A 13627-nucleotide genomic window follows, 5' to 3' on the forward strand; every position below is an offset into this window, starting at 1 on the left:
AAGCCTATGTTTGGATATCGGAAGTGTTCCAGGTGAAATCGGGATTTTACCGGATTACCGGGAGGTTACCGGAACCCCCCCGGGAGGAATATGGGCCTTAGTGGAAGAGAGGAGAGGTGGCCAAAGATGGGCCGCGTGCCCCTCCCCCCCTTGGTCCGAATAGGACAAGGAGAGGGGGCCGACCCCCCTTCCTCCTCTCTCTCCTCTTTCCCCCCCTCCGCGAATCCTATTCCAACTAGGAAAGGGGGGAGTCCTACTCCCGGAGGGAGTAGGACTCCTCCTGGCGTGCCTCCTCTTGGCCGGCCGGCCCCTCCCTTTTGAACCTTTATATACGGAGGCAAGGGGCACCCCTAAGGACACAAGTTGATCCACGTGATCATATTCTTAGCCGTGTGCGGTGCCCCCTTCCACCATAGTCCTCGATAATATTGTAGCGGTGCTTAGGCGAAGCCCTGCGACAGTAGTACATCAAGATCGTCACCACGCCGTCGTGCTGACGGAACTCTTCCCCGACACTTTGCTGGATCGGAGTCCGGGGATCGTCATCGAGCTGAACGTGTGCTAGAACTCGGAGGTGCCGTAGTTTCGGTGCTTGATCGGTCGGGCCGTGAAGACGTACGACTACATCAACCAAGTTAACGCTTCCGTTGTCGATCTACAAGGGTACGTAGATCACACTCTCCCCTCTCGTTGCTATGCATCACCATGATCTTGCGTGTGCGTAGGAAATTTTTTGAATTACTACGTTCCCCAACACTATGTACCTTTACCCCTTTTATCTATTTACATGGGTTATTGTGAAGATTACCTTACTTGCGACATTGCTTTCAATGCGGTTATGCCTCTAAGTCGTGCTTCGACACGTAGGAGATATAGCCGCATCGAGGGTGTTACACTTATACATGATCCTATGACTATGAGATTATGCAACTCTCGTTTACCAGAGGAACACTTTGTGTGCCACCAAACGTCACAACATAACTAGGTGATTATAAAGGTGCTCTACAGGTGCAAAAGGAGTTTTGCGGAGGCCAGGGGGCCAAACGTCGGAGACCCTGGCGTCTTGCCCTGGGCGAGACGCCAAGGCCCATGGTGTCTGGGCCAGACGCCAAGGATTGTGGCGTTTGGTCCTGGAGTCTGAGTGGGACTCTTGCCTTTCGGGAAAAACCGACTTTGAGGAGGCTTTTGCTCCAAGTTTCGACCCCAGGGCTTAACATATAAATAGAGGGGCAGGGCTAGCACCAAAGAAACATCAAGAAACACCAAGCCGTGTGCTGGCTACCCCGTCCCCTCTAGTTTATCCTCCGTCATAGTTTTCGTAGTGCTTAGGCGAAACCCTGCGGAGATTGTTCTTCACCAACACCGTCACCACGCCCTCGTGCTGCCGGAACTCATCTACTACTTTGCCCCTCTTGCTGGATCGAGAAGGCGAGGATGTCACCGAGCCGATCGTGTGCAGAACTCGGAGGTGCCGTGCTTTTGGTACTTGGATCAGTCGGATCGTGAAGACGTACGACTACATCAACCGCGTTGATATAACGCTTCCGCGAACGGTCTACGAGGGTATGTAGACAACACTCTTCCCTCTCGTTGCTATGCATCACCATGATCCTGCGTGTGCGTAGGAATTTTTTGAAATTACTACGTTACCCAACACTTTGATAACTAGATGATGCCCCGCACGTTGTTGCGGGAATATTTTGCAACATATTTCAATGTGATTCGTTGTATGAATAATGAATAACTGAAGTAATAATATAAAAAGCTAAAACTGAAAATACATATAATTTATTATGTTTGATTACTATATAATTGTAATTTTTTTATTAACAATAAATAGCATAGTAGAATGAAAATTCTTTTGGATGTTTGCATGTTGAGATGAGTCTTTTTTTCATGCATGTTTAATGATGAAGTGACATGCTTGCATGATGGGAGACATATGATAGTGGAGGCGGGCATTTTCTCATGCATGCTATGGGATGATGTGGCATGCTTGCATGTTGAGAGAAATAGTTAGTGGGGGCTAGCTATTTAGATATAAAAGATTTGGTATGTGGGTGGACCGGTGCTTGGGTATTGTCCTTACTTGGACAAGCATCCCACTTATGATTAACCTCTATTGCAAGCATCCGCAACTACAACAAAAGTATTAAGGTAAACCTAACCATAGCATGAAACATATGGATCCAAATCACCTCCTTGCGAAGCAACGCATAAACTAGGGTTTAAACTTCTGTCACTCTAGCAACCCATCATCTACTTATTACTTCCCAATGCCTTCCTCTAGGCCCAAATAATGGTGAAGTGTCATGTATTCGACGTTCACATAACACCACTAGAGGAGAGACAACATACATCTCATCAAAATATCGAACGAATACCAAATTCACATGACTACTAATAGCAAGACTTCTCCCATGCCCTCAGGAACAAACGTAACTACTCACAAAGCATAATCATGTTCATAATCAGAGGGGTATTAATATGCATATAGGATCTGAACATATGATTTTCCACCAAATAAACCAACTAGCATTAACTACAAGGAGTAATTAACACTACTAGCAACCTACTAGCACCAATCCCGGACTTGGAGACAAGAATTGGATACAAGAGATGAACTAGGGTTTTGAGAGGAGATGGTGCTGATGAAGATGTTGATGGAGATTGCCCTCTCCCGATGAGAGGAGCGTTGGTGATGACGATGGCGATGATTTCCCCCTCCCGGAGAGAAGTTTCCCCGGCAGAACAGCTCTGCCGGAGCCCTAGATTCGTTCCGCCAAGGCTCCGCCTCCTGGCGGCGGAGTTTCGTCCGAGAAGATGGCTTATAATTTTTTTCTCATCAAAAGACTTCATATAGCAGAAAATGGACATCGGAGGGCCGCCAGGAGGCCCACGAGGTAGGGGGGCGCGCCCAGGGGGTAGGGCGCGCCCCCCACCCTCGTGGGCAGGGTGTGGCCCCCTGGTGAACTTCTTGCGCTCGGTATTTTTTATATATTCTGAAAATGTCTTTCGTGAAGTTTCAGAACTTTTGGAGCTGTGCAGAACAGGTTTCAAATATTTACTCATTTTCCAGCCCGGAATCCCATCTGCCGGCATTCTCTCTCTTTATGTAAACCTTATAAAATAAGAGAGAATATGCATAAGTATTGTGACATAATGTGTAATAACAGCCCATAATGCAATAAATATCGATATAAAAGCATGATGCAAAATGGACATATCACACCCTCACTTGTTGGATCAAGGAGAGGACACCGCCGAGCCGTACGTGTGCTAAACTCGAAGGTGCTGCACGTGCGGTACTTGGATCGGATTGGATCGCGACACGAGTACGACTACACCAACCACGATCTCTAGATCGTTAACGCTTTCGGCGTACAAGGGTATGTAGACACCACTCCCCTCTCATAGCTTTACATCTCATCTTGGGTGTTTCATAGATTTTTTTTTGATTTTCATCTTTGTTCCCCTTCAAAAAATTCCTCAAATATTCAACATGGCTCCTTCAGAATCTCTTCCCTATTCATCATCTTAATTGAGGCACTCGTAATTGGTATTGAATAAATAAAACATGTCCGCCTCCATTGCAACACACGGACAATTAGGTTGCTAATAATAATATATACTCCATACTTGACGAATAAAAAAAAGAAATATATATATATATATTACTATATCATAATGGTTTTTTTCTCTTCTTGGGTTGAGATTTGTTTTAGCTTACAAATTATTATATTTTCAAATAATATTTTACAGACTCATTGTGAACACGAACAAGTTCTCACAAATATATTTTTTTGCAACTTTGAAGTATGCTTTTTGATTTTTTTTTCTCTACTACTTCCTCCGTAAAGAAATATAAGAGTATTTAGATCACTAAAGCAGTGATCTAAACGCTTTTATATTTCTTTATAGAGGGAGTACTTATTTAAAACGAATGTAAGGTTTCGTCTTTTATTTTTGTTCCCACGACCCCTTCGTCCAATGTTTTCATCTGATAATCAATCACCTTAATTTATTTACCTTCTGAGCAAATTTCATTTTAATTTACTTTACCATATTTATATCTCGTTGCACGTGTGGGCATTGTCCTAGTACTTTTTTTGAAAAAACAGCGAGCCCGTCCTCCGTAACTTTGCATTCACGTATTGCCGTCTTAATTATTGACGAACGGGCGGGGGCTAAATCGAGCTGGGGTGTATCAGTACCTGACCATGGGCCGGGCCGGGCCAGGCCTTAAAAAGCCCATGGCAGAAAACTGAGGCCCAGGCCCTCCCATGCCCTATCACCAGGCCTACTTTTCAAGCCCAAGCATGGCCCATTTGGTAAAAAGCCTTAAAAAGCCCTTAGGGCTTAGGGCCATGGGCCGGGCCTCTTCCTTAAAATGCCAATATCCCAAGCCCAAGCCCGTCCAAGCCCTGCTGGTGGGCTAAAAACTCAGGCCCAAGCCCGTCCCATGGGCAAGCCCATTGGGCCTAGGCCCTAGATTTTAGGGCCGGGCCTGGGTGGGCCAACAGGGTTGGGCCGGAGATGGCCAGGACTAGGCGTATGCATGAGCTCTTTCCGTAATTTTCGTTTAACACGAGACGATCTTTTTTTCGTTTGAGATGAGACGAGCACGAGACGATCTTAAAACCTAACACTTTTTTTGGAAGCTTCTTAAAACCTAACACCGGATTATTACTTCCAACTAGTAAGCGTGCACATGCAACGCACGTAATTCTTTAGCAAGGATGTATACAGCTTTGTTTTCACAAGGTTACTTTAAAACCAACATTTCACAAATGATATGCTTTTTTATTGAGAACACATCTTATCTTGTTTCAGCATGCAAGGTTCCAGCAACAGATGTGCCTGGGTTAACTGTTAAAGTTGTGTAAATTCTCACTGCATTATCATACATTGTATTATCTCTATAAGCTGGACATTAGTCTATAACCCTGCAAGTTCACATCATGATAGCCAACTTTCACTACAACTCTCTTTCAAATTGTTTGTCCTGTGATGTGGCAAAGATATTCTCATACGCTTGCAAGGATCATAAACCACCATGATTTCCCATCATCGATTAAAATGTTCCTCTGCAGTATTTGGTCATCCTGTGCACAAATCATATATATGTAAATCTCAAATGAATGATTGAGATGGAACTATAACATCAAAACTATAATTGTCGAATGATTGATAATGTGAATCGCACAATCAGAATAACAAAGGAGATAAAAAAAACATTCGACACTCGATACCCTTTAGGTACAAATGCCACCCGCTCATCACCCAAGTTCACAAGAACAGCTCCAATGTGTGACCAAACACGACTCGGCTCCAGCCTGCAGGCATCCAAAGTGAGATGGTGTGACAGCTTCATGTTGCGGAAAGTAGTGGCTACTCTCGGGTGTAGTACACCCGAGTTAGCAAAAGATTGAAAAAATGTGATCAAACATTGTCCAAAAAATCTAAACTTTTGGGACATAAAACATTATCAGATGTGTGAGGTCCTTGCAAAATTTCATCAAAATATAACATCTGAGGAGCTCTCACCAAAAATAACAAAATCACTGCTCAAACAGTGCACAAAACTTTCAGCAGCGATTTTGTTTTTTTCGGTGAGAGCTCCTCGGATGTTATTTTTCGCGGATACTTGACACTAACCTCAAACATATGATAAAGTTTGATGTAGCAAAATTTCAGATTTTTTGGATTTCGTTTGATAAACTTTTTTCAAAGTTTTTGCTAACTCGGGTGTAGTACACCCGAGAGTAGAAAATCCAGTCTCTTCATGTTGCTGTAACTCTTCATAGTATACAACAAAATCTGATTCACGCTTAACCACAACAATAGAAAACAATTGCTAGACAAAATATATTTTTTGCATAACCAGCAGGCACACCTCAAATTACCCAACTTTAATCAAAGTGATATATATGGTTCACGCTCAGCTCCCATAGCCATTCTTGTGCAGAAGAATGTTGGGCACATCACCTGGAAGGCACGGACATGCATGACTCACGGTAGTCTTGGTATATCAGTTTTTAATACTTTTGCATATAAACATCTTACTACAGTAAAGTGTGCTACCAAGTTATATTTGTATAGCTACAGAGGTTTCCGGTATACCTGAATATTTGCTTGGCCATTAGCATGTTTAGATGACGGAACATCTTCAGTTAACTGTGCTAAGTCATGCTGAAAAAAAATTACAGGGATCCTGAAGGAAAGAACACTGAATATGTCGAAGATAAGAACACTGAAGACTTGGAAAATTTCCTATGATACAAAGTATTGTCCCAGGTTACATTGTTCATCTTGGTCAGATCCAGAAAAAACTTCACCATCATAGAAGTGTTTACTATAAAATTTAATTGTATATTATGAAAAATATTCATGTGCACACAATCGCCTATACAAACCGGGGACTTCCTTCGCCATAAGAACACTGAAGACAACGAAGAAACTGACTCCAATGCTGAAACTATTTCAGGGTCATTACAAAAAGGAAGAAAAGACTTGGAAAAAAATATTAGTGATTCGCACAAGGAGATGTGGAAACAGTAGCACACCTTCTGTTACACTTAAGTGCGCAGCAAACTGCTTCTGATAGAATATTGACAAATATGCAGGCATGTGCGTGCACCATGCTTGTTGTGCAGCAAATCCTAATAAGAATTATCGGTGGTATAATCCTATGCTACCTAGACAAAATGAGGAGCAAAATAATAATATTAAAAAATTGTCTCGCACTGAAACAAAAATCAATAACTCACCCAAGAATGCTACCTGAATATGAGCATCTAAATCATGTTCATGCTTAACTACAAAAAGGATAATGCCAAGGAGGCGGAGATGCAAGATAAATTAACAACATCGGCAGTGAGTTGTGAAAGAAAGCCCTAGTGGATAACATCACCAGTTACTTGTTTATAGTTTGGATCCTTTCCAATGTAGACATTAGCAATAATTTTCTATGATACCGTGCATATAGGCTAATAATTAAAATGCAAAATGTCAAGATTTGGAAAGTAAAAGGAATCTAATTAGAGTTTTCTGCGAGAGGATTGTTACCAATCAAACAATCAGGAGTATCGTGTTTTGGGTGCATCTCTGTTAGCAAGTGCAGACTCAAGATCGAGTGTTGCAGAAATGATTTCTTCAGTAATATCAGTGTTATATCAGTGCCTTCTCAAATTACAGCAATCACACCTGCAAGAAATTTAGCAGTAAGCATGTTGGTTTCTAGCCACACTGAACATATAGAAACACAACACCATACTGATTCCTTTGGAGTTGTTGCCTCTGCAGCTTTATGTGCTCCCTTTCAGTGGTTCAACCTGGACAGGATTTGAACAAATGTCAGTGTTAAATCTAGCAAAAAACCGAAACAAAAAAAGATAATATATGGATGAACAAAGGCGTGGAATATATGAACACAGAGAGACTGAAATAGAGAGAGGGCTAGCTATATAGAGAAATCAATTAGGGGAACTCATCGAACATGTGGTGGGTATCCAGACGCTACATGGTGCAGTCCCTACCAGTGTGCCTCCCTGTAGGAACGGGCGCAGGGGCATTATGCATCCCTGGTGCGAGTTCGAGGAACAGATTTGCGGAGTCGATTGCCTAGCCGGAGAAATCCATCTTCACGGCCGAGCCCGGGGTGTCCCACGCCGTCGCTGATCGACGGAGAAGATAGACCCCGCCGCCGCCGACGCAATCTGAGCCCGCTGCCGACCGCCGCTTGTGCAGCCCACCTGGTCGAGATCAGCCGCCTCGATGCCCGGGCGCGCCGCCCCCTCCGACAACCGCCAGGCGCTCTCAGGAGAAGCGCCGCACACCAGCACCTCATCCACAATCCCGCGGCCGTGCTCCGCCTCCCTGTGCGCACCTCACCGCCCGCCGCGCCACCCGCCTCCACACCGGAGAGACCACCGCGTCGCCCGCATGACGCCACTCCCCCGCGCGTGGGAGGCCCGTCGGGGCGCACCGACTTCGCCCGCCGCCTACGACGGCCGGGCGCCGCCACCGCCGCCGGCGTCGACAGCCAGGGGAGCTCGGGGAGGGAGGCACTCACGGGGCTAGGGTTAGCGCCTTCAGAGCCGCCCACGCGAGCGGCACAGGAGGAAGGGGAAAAATCGATCGGTCCTTGTCGATCCGGAAATTCAGGGTGTCGCACGCGAGGACCAGGACGCGGAGGACAAAAAGTGGCAGACCATCTGCTCGGCAGAACGTTTGATCTCGGACGTTGATTTGGATGGCTCACTGTTGATGCAATATGGACAGTAGGATAAGTTTAAGTTGATTTGATTAGAGGGTTCTGATTATCATGTGTACAATTTATTGTGTGGAGTTAGGGAAAATTATGTTTGCTCTTTTAATAGTAGTATAGATATAGATATAGATGTGCCTGCAGACGAGGACGACGACTATATAGCCGCCGATGCGGAGACATTGACAAGACTTTACGAGCCGATCATGGTCGCATCAAAGTTCGCCGTCGGCAAGGTACGAGATGAGGTGCACGCCGTCGCCACGTCGACCTTCGCACCGAGCAACGGCCACGCGCACGCAGATGGGGAAAGGGCAGATGCGATCGAGGCCTCGCTGAGCATCGACGTTGGGGCCGGCACTGGCAGGCACACCGGCGCGCTGGTTGGTGCGGCGGCGGAAGAGGAGGCGTCACAGAGCAATGTCTTCGACCCTGTCAACGTCTCGGCCGACAAACACGCACGCGCCTCGCCCGGCGTGGCGGCGAAAAAGAAGGTGCCGGCTGGTGCGGCGATGGAGGCGCGGACCAAAGCTCCCGACGCCATCGCCGCCGTGGAGGCCATCCTGGGTTACACCTTCGCGGACAAGGCCCTGGTAGAGGCGGCACTCACGCACGGCTCCTTCAGCGGGTCGCGGGCCGGCGGCGCGGGCGCGACGTACGAGCGGCTCGAGTTCCTGGGCGACCGCGCCATCAACGTGGTGGTGGCGAGCCACCTGTACAGCGCGCACCCGGCGCTGCGCCCGGGCCCGCTCACCCGCCTCCACAGCCTCAACGTCGACCGCGAGAAGCTCGCTCGCGCCGCCGTCGCGCACGGCCTCCATCTCTTCCTCCGCCACGCGACGCCCTTCCTCAAGCAGCACGCCAAGGACTTCGCGGCGGAAATCGCCGCCTACCCGGTCCACTCCAACGGGCAAGTCAGGGCGCCCAAGTGCCTCTCCGACATCGTCGAGTCGCTCATCGGTGCCGTGTTCGTCGACTCCGACGGCGACAACGAGCAGGTCTGGCGGGCGTTCAGGCGTCTTGCAGACCCGCTGATCGGGCCGGAGATGGTGGGGAAGCAGCCGATGATGGAATTCAACGAGCTATGCCGGGGCAAGATGCAGGCCAAGATCGTGAAGAAAGACTGGGCCAAGAGCCACACTGTGAAGGTGGTCATCGACGGGGAGACGGTGGCGGTCGCGACATACGGCAAGAACAAGCACGCCGCGCGGAACCGGGCCGTCAAGTCGGCGCTGGACATTATCAAAGCTAGGAAGGAGAAGGACTCGACGGGCACACTTACGTCGGCGCCGCATGATAAAGACAACAAGTCGGTGGGCGGTGACCATTGCCCTCCGACGAATGAGCAGCCGGTGCTTCTGAGGAAGAGGACGGCGATGACAGAGGCTAGACAAGAGTGGAAGCCGCCAACCTTGGAGGAATTGCTCAATCGAGTCTTTAATTTCACTGGATAATTGCTCGTGCAACGACATACATATTTTAGAGGATCAACATCAATCGTGTTTGACATATATCTTGCATCCATCATATTCTAGATTTTGTTAAGATTTGATTTCATTATGGATAGAGTAAGGTAATGAAAGTTTTGAATTAGTTGATATTTCGGTAAATGAGTATGAATAGGAGAACACAAGGAAAGTTTTGGTTTAATTAACATTTTGAAAGATTTTATTTGATATGATTGAGTTAGTGCAAAACATGATTTTGATAGGGTGTGTCTAGGGCACATCTAGATGTGCTCTAGTTATTGCACATCTAAATGAGTGAATCAAGTATAAAGAGGAAAAGAAAAATATCCACACGAATCTCAACGCAAGATCAATGACATAGGACTTAGATGTGCAATACTTATGGCACATCTAGATGTGCTTTAGCAAAACTGATTTTGATAAGATTTGATTGAGTTGATGTAGAACTTAGTTTTCAAGAAAAGTACCGATTCAGTTTAGATTATTCTAAACCAAAGAAAGGGGAGGCGGCGAAACCAAATTTGGTTTGGTTTGATTATATGAGTAGGGGAAAGCAAAGAAAGTTTTCATTTAGTTCAGGTTTTGATATGATTTGGGTATGGATAGGGAAGGAAAGGAAAGTTTGATATAGTTCATATTTTGAGAATATTTGATTTGATTTGATTGAGTTATTAATGTAGGACATGGTTTGATAAGATTCAGTTGAGTTAATGTTGAACATGATTTTTAAGTAACTAGCAAAAATACCTGTGCGTTGCAGCGAGAGAAAATTTAACTTCCCTAGCATAGACTAAAATATAAACCATTATTTAATTTATGATCCACGACAATTATTCCCAAGATGAAAAAGAATTATGCTTTCAATCATACAGTCTTTGCAAAATGATCATAGTTCAGTTTGCCGCTTCATAGTTTCATTCTCACCTCCATGCCACAATCAAATGGGAAGAACGAAAAGAGTGTTTCGGAATAAGCCCATCTTAGCCGACTTAGGGGAGAAATAGAAACGTATTATTTTTCGCCGCTCCACAATTGAATCGAAGAAGAAAAAGAGTGGAGTGTTGGGGAACGTAGCATAAATTCAAAATTTTCCTACGTGTTACCAAGATCTATCTATGGAGTCATCTAGCAACGAGGGAGGAGTGGATCTACATACCCTTGTAGATCGCGCGCGGAAGCGTTCAAGAGAACGGGGTTGATGGAGTCGTACTCGTCGTGATCCAAATCACCGGAGATCATAGTGCCGAACGGACGGCACCTCCACGTTCAACACACGTACAGCCCGACGATGTCTCCCACGCCTTGATCCAGCAAGGAGAGAGGGAGAGGTTGAGGAAGACTCCATCCAGCAGCAGCACAACGGCGTGGTGGTGGTGGAGGAGCGTGGCAATCCTGCAGGGCTTCGCCAAGCACCACGGGAGAGGAGAAGTACTTGGGAGAAGGGGAGGGCTGCACCAGAACATTGGTATGGCTGCCCTCCCACCCCCCACATATATATAGGGGCAAGGGAGAGAGGGGGGGCGCAGCCTTGGCCCTTCCTCCAAGGAAGGGTGCGGCCAGGGAGGAGTCCCTCCTCCCCAAGGCACCTAGGAGGTGCCTTCCCCCTTTAGGACTCTTCCTTTCCTTATCTCTTGGCGCATGGGCCTCTTGGGGCTGGTGCCCTTGGCCCATATAGGCCAAGGCACACACCCCTACAGCCCATGTGGCCCCCGGGGCAGGTGGCCCCACCCGGTGGACCCCCGGGACCCTTTCGGTGGTCCCGGTACAATACCGGTGACCCCGAAACTTGTCCGGTGACCAAAACAGGACTTCCCATATATAAATCTTTACCTCCGGACCATTCTGGAACTCCTCGTGACGTCCGGGATCTCATCCGGGACTCCGAACAACATTCGGTAACCACATACAAACTTCCTTTATAACCCTAGCGTCATCGAACCTTAAGTGTGTAGACCCTACGGGTTCGGGAGACATGCAGACATGACCGAGACGTTCTCCGGTCAATAACCAACAGCGGGATCTGGATACCCATGTTGGCTCCCACATGTTCCACGATGATCTCATCGGATGAACCACGATGTCAAGGACTTAATCAATCCCGTATACAATTCCCTTGTCTATCGGTATGATACTTGCCCGAGATTCGATCGTCGGTATCCCGATACCTTGTTCAATCTCGTTACCGGCAAGTCTCTTTACTCGTTTCGTAACACATCATCCCGTGATCAACTCCTTGATCACATTGTGCACATTATGATGATGTCCTACCGAGTGGGCCCAGAGATACCTCTCCGTCACACGGAGTGACAAATCCCAGTCTCGATTCGTGCCAACTCAATAGACACTTTCGGAGATACCCGTAGTGTACCTTTATAGCCACCCAGTTACGTTGTGACGTTTGGTACACCCAAAGCACTCCTACGGTATCCGGGAGTTGCACAATCTCATGGACTAAGGAAATGATACTTGACATTAGAAAAGCTTTAGCATACGAACTACACGATCTAGTGCTATGCTTAGGATTGGGTCTTGTCCATCACATCATTCTCCTAATGATGTGATCCCGTTATCAACGACATCCAATGTCCATGGTCAGGAAACCGTAACCATCTATTGATCAACGAGCTAGTCAACTAGAGGCTTACTAGGGACATGGTGTTGTCTATGTATCCACACACGTATCTGAGTTTCCTATCAATACAATTCTAGCATGGATAATAAACGATTATCATGAACAAGGAAATATAATAATAATCAATTTATTATTGCCTCTAGGGCATATTTCCAACAGTCTTCCACTTGCACTAGAGTCAATAATCCAGTTCACATCGATATGTGATTAACACTCAAGGTCACATCCCCATGTGACTAACACCCAAGAGTTCTGGGTTTGATCATGTTATGCTTGTGAGAGAGGTTATAGTCAACGGGTCTGAACCCGTCAGATCCGTGTGTGCTTTACAAATCTCTATGTCATCTCCTAGATGCAGCTACCACGTTCTATTTGGAGCTATTCCAAATAACTGTTCTACTTGAAACTATTCTAAATTGTTGCTCCATTATACGTATCCGGTATCTCTACTCAGAGCTATCCGGATAGGTGTTAAGCTTGCATCGACGTAAGCCTTTACGACGAACTCTTTTACCACCTCCATAATCGAGAAAATTCCTTAGTCCACTAGTTATTAAGGATAACTTTGCCCGCTGTCCTGTGTTCCATTCTTGGATCACTCTTGTACCCCTTGACTGACTCATGGCAAGGCACACTTCAGGTGCGGTACACAGCATAGCATACTGTAGAGACTATGTCTAAGCATAGGGGACGACCTTCGTCCTTTCTCTCTATTCTGCCGTGGTCGAGCTTTAAGTCTTAACTTCATACCTTACAACTCAGGCAAGAACTCCTTCTTTGACTGATCCATCTTGAACACCTTCAAGATCATGTCAAGGTATGTGCTCATTTGAAAGTACCATTAAGCGTTTTGATCTATCCTTATAGATCTTGATGCTCAATGTTCAAGTAGCTTAATCCATGCTTTCCATTGAAAAACACTTTCCAAATAACCCTATATGCTTTCCAGAAATTCTACGTCATTTCTGATCAACAATATGTCAACAACATATATTCATCAGAAATTCTATAGTGCTCCCACTCACTTCTTTGGAAATACAAGTTTCTCATAAACTTTGTATACACCCAAAAATCTTTGATCATCATCAAAGCATACATTCCAACTCCGAGATGCTTACTCCAGTCCTTAGAAGGATTGCTGGAGCTTGGCATACTTGTTAGCATCTTACAGGATTGACAAAACCTTCCGGTTGTATCACATACAACCTTTCCTCAAAATCGTCGAGGAAACAATGTTTTGATATCCTATCTGCAAGA

At 46.1% G+C, this 13627-nt stretch overlaps 1 long non-coding RNA gene across 8 annotated transcripts; it reads right to left on the bottom strand.

Moving 5' to 3' along the window:
- Positions 1–4953: 4953 nt before the first annotated feature.
- On the bottom strand, positions 4954–8211 carry LOC125539821. 8 transcript variants are annotated; one of them, XR_007297046.1, is made up of 6 exons: positions 7539–8211; positions 7277–7334; positions 6124–7206; positions 5897–5988; positions 5253–5336; positions 4954–5105 (listed from the first exon to the last, which is right to left on the bottom strand). It is a non-coding gene; the product is annotated as an uncharacterized LOC125539821 (long non-coding RNA). The 8 variants fall into 8 exon arrangements; XR_007297045.1 differs by having other exon boundaries at positions 5897–7206; XR_007297044.1 differs by lacking the exon at positions 4954–5105 and having other exon boundaries at positions 5124–5336; positions 7539–8210.
- Between the last annotated feature and the right edge of the window lie 5416 nt (positions 8212–13627).

The sequence above is a fragment of the Triticum urartu genome, chromosome 2 (genome assembly GCF_003073215.2).
Source record: "Triticum urartu cultivar G1812 chromosome 2, Tu2.1, whole genome shotgun sequence".
In the NCBI taxonomy this organism is placed as follows: domain Eukaryota; kingdom Viridiplantae; phylum Streptophyta; class Magnoliopsida; order Poales; family Poaceae; genus Triticum; species Triticum urartu.